This window comes from Triticum dicoccoides, chromosome 5A (genome assembly GCF_002162155.2).
Source record: "Triticum dicoccoides isolate Atlit2015 ecotype Zavitan chromosome 5A, WEW_v2.0, whole genome shotgun sequence".
Classification (NCBI taxonomy): Eukaryota; Viridiplantae; Streptophyta; class Magnoliopsida; order Poales; family Poaceae; genus Triticum; species Triticum dicoccoides.
In genome coordinates this window covers 490,674,420-490,678,260 of record NC_041388.1, presented here as the reverse complement: position 1 = coordinate 490,678,260, position 3,841 = coordinate 490,674,420, and positions in this window count along the sequence as shown.

The following is a 3,841-nucleotide window of genomic DNA, read 5'->3' as shown; positions in this document are numbered from 1 at the left end:
TTTTATTGAATCTCGATAGTAGTGACACACATATTCATAGTGTTGAAACCAAAAGATGCAGAGTTGATAATGATAGTGCAACTTATTTGTGGCACTGCCGTTTAGGTCATATCGGTGTAAAGCGCATGAAGAAACTCCATACTGATGGACTTTTGGAACCACTTGATTATGAATCACTTGGTACTTGCGAACCGTGCCTCATGGGAAAGATGACTAAATCACCGTTCTCCGGTACTATGGAGAGAGCAACAGATTTGTTGGAAATCATACATACAGATGTATGTGGCCCGATGAATATTGAGGCTCATGGCGGATATCGTTATTTTCTCACCGTCACAGATGACTTAAGCAGATATGGGTATATCTACTTAATGAAACATAAGTCTGAAACATTTGAAAAGTTCAAAGAATTTCATAGTGAAGTTGAAAATCATCGTAACAAGAAAATAAAGTTTCAAAGATCTGATCATGGAGGAGAATATTTGAGTTACGAGTTTGGTGTACATTTGAAACAATGCGGAATAGTTTCGCAACTCACGCCACCCGGAACACCACAGCGCAATGGTGTGTCCGAATGTCGTAATCGTACTTTACTAGATATGGTGCGATCTATGATGTCTCTTACTGATTTACCGCTATCATTTTGGGGATACGCTCTAGAGACAGCCGCATTCATGTTAAATAGGGCACCATCAAAATCCGTTGAGACGACGCCTTATGAACTGTGGTTTGGCAAGAAACCAAAGTTGTCGTTTCTGAAAGTTTGGGGCTGCGATGCTTATGTGAAAAGGCTTCAACCTGATAAGCTCGAACCCAAATCGGAGAAATGTGTCTTCATAGGATATCCAAAGGAGACTATTGGATACACCTTCTATCACAGATCCGAAGGCAAGACTTTTGTTGCTAAGTTCGGAAACTTTCTGGAGAAGGAGTTTCTCTCGAAAGAAGTGAGTGGGAGGAAAGTAGAACTTGACGAAGTAACTGTACCTGCTCCCTTATTGGAAAGTAGTGCATCACAGAAAACTGTTTCAGTGACACCTACACCAGTTAGTGAGGAAGCTAATGATGATGATCATGAAACTTCAGAACAAGATACTACTGAACCTTGTAGATCAACCAGAGTGAGATCCGCGCCAGAGTGGTACGGTAATCCTGTTCTGGAAGTCATGCTACTAGATCATGATGAACCTACGAACTATGAAGAAGTGATGGTGAGCCCAGATTCCGCAAAATGGCTTGAAGCCATGAAATCTGAGATGGGATCCATGTATGAGAACAAAGTATGGACTTTGGTTGACTTGCCCGATGATCGGCAAGCAATTGAGAATAAATGGATCTTCAAGAAGAAGACTGACGCTGACGGTAATATTACTGTCTACAAAGCTCGACTTGTCGCAAAAGGTTTTCGGCAAGTTCAAGGGATTGACTATGATGAGACCTTCTCAACCGTAGCGATGCTTAAGTCTGTCCGAATCATGTTAGCAATTGCCGCATTTTATGATTATGAAATTTGGCAGATGGATGTCAAAACTGCATTCCTGAATGGATTTCTGGAAGAAGAGTTGTATATGATGCAACCAGAAGGTTTTGTCGATCCAAAGGGAGCTAACAAAGTGTGCAAGCTCCAGCGATCCATTTATGGACTGGTGCAAGCCTCTCGGAGTTGGAATAAACGTTTTGATAGTGTGATCAAAGCATTTGGTTTTATACAGACTTTTGGAGAAGCCTGTATTTACAAGAAAGTGAGTGGGAGCTCTGTAGCATTTCTGATATTATATGTGGATGACATATTACTAATTGAAAATGATATAGAATTTCTGGATAGCATAAAGGGATACTTGAATAAGAGTTTTTCAATGAAAGACCTCGGTGAAGCTGCTTACCTATTAGGCATTAAGATCTATAGAGATAGATCAAGACGCTTAATTGGACTTTCACAAGCCACATACCTTGACAAAGTTTTGAAGAAGTTCAAAATGTATCAAGCAAAGAAAGGGTTCTTGCCTTTGTTACAAGGTGTGAAGTTGAGTAAGACTCAATGCCCGAACCACTACAGAAGATAGAGAGAATATGAAAGATGTTCCCTATGCTTCAGCCATAGGCTCTATCATGTATGCAATGCTGTGTACCAGACCTGATGTGTGCCTTGCTATAAGTCTAGCAGGGAGGTACCAAAGTAATCCAGGAGTGGATCACTGGACAGCGGTCAAGAACATCCTGAAATACCTGAAAAGGACTAAGGATATGTTTCTCATATATGGAGGTGACAAAGAGCTCATCGTAAAAGGTTACGTTGATGCAAGCTTTGACACTGATCTGGATGATTCTAAATCGCAAACCGGATATGTGTTTACATTAAACGGTGGAGCTGTAGGTTGGTGCAGTTCTAAACAAAGCGTTGTAGCGGGATCTACATGTGAAGCGGAGTAAATAGATGCTTCGGAAGCAGCAAATGAAGGAGTCTGGATGAAGGAGTTCATATCCGATCTAGGTGTCATACCTAGTGCGTCGGGTCCAATGAAAATCTTTTGTGACAATACTGGTGCAATTGCCTTGGCAAAGGAATCCCGATTTCACAAGAGAACCAAGCACATCAAGAGAAGCTTCAATTCCATCCGGGATCTAGTCCAGGTGGGAGACATAGAGATTTGCAAGATACATACGGATCTGAATGTTGCAGACCCGTTGACTAAGCCTCTTCCACAAGCAAAACATGATCAGCACCAAGGCTCCATGTGTGTTAGAATCATTACTGTGTAATCTAGATTATTGACTCTAGTGCAAGTGGGAGACTGAAGGAAATATGCCCTAGAGGCAATAATAAAGTTATTATTTATTTCCTTATATCATGATAAATGTTTATTATTCATGCTAGAATTGTATTAACCGGAAACATAATACATGTGTGAATACATAGACAAACAGAGTGTCACTAGTATGCCTCTACTTGACTAGCTCGTTAATCAAAGATGGTTATGTTTCCTAACCATGAACAAAGAGTTGTTATTTGATTAACGGGATCACATCATTAGGTGAATGATCTGATTGACATGACCCATTCCATTAGCTTAGCACCCGATCGTTTAGTATGTTGCTATTGCTTTCTTCATGACTTATACAAGTTCCTATGACTATGAGATTATGCAACTCCCGTTTGCCGGAGGAACACTTTGTGTGCTACCAAACGTCACAACGTAAATGGGTGATTATAAAGGTGCTCTACAGGTGTCTCCAAAGGTACATGTTGGGTTGGCGTATTTCGAGATTAGGATTTGTCACTCCGATTGTCGGAGAGGTATCTCTGGGCCCTCTCGGTAATACACATCACATAAGCCTTGCAAGCATTGCAACTAATGAGTTAGTTGCGAGATGATGTATTACGGAACGAGTAAAGAGACTTGCCGGTAACGAGATTGAAGTAGGTATTGAGATACCGACGATCGAATCTCGGGCAAGTAACATACCGATGACAAAGGGAACAACGTATGTTGTTATGCGGTCTGACCGATAAAGATCTTCGTAGAATATGTAGGAGCCAATATGAGCATCCAGGTTCCGCTATTGGTTATTGACCGGAGACATGTCTCGGTCATGTCTACATTGTTCTCGAACCCGTAGGGTCCGCACGCTTAAGGTTTCGATGACAGTTATATTATGAGTTTATGAGTTTTGATGTACCGAAGTTAGTTCGAAGTCCCGAATATGATCATGGACATGACGAGGAGTCTCGAAATGGTCGAGACATAAAGATTGATATATTGGACGGCTATATTCGGACACCGGAAGTGTTCCGGGTGATTTCGGAGAAAACCGGAGAGCCGGTGGGTTACCGGAACCCCCC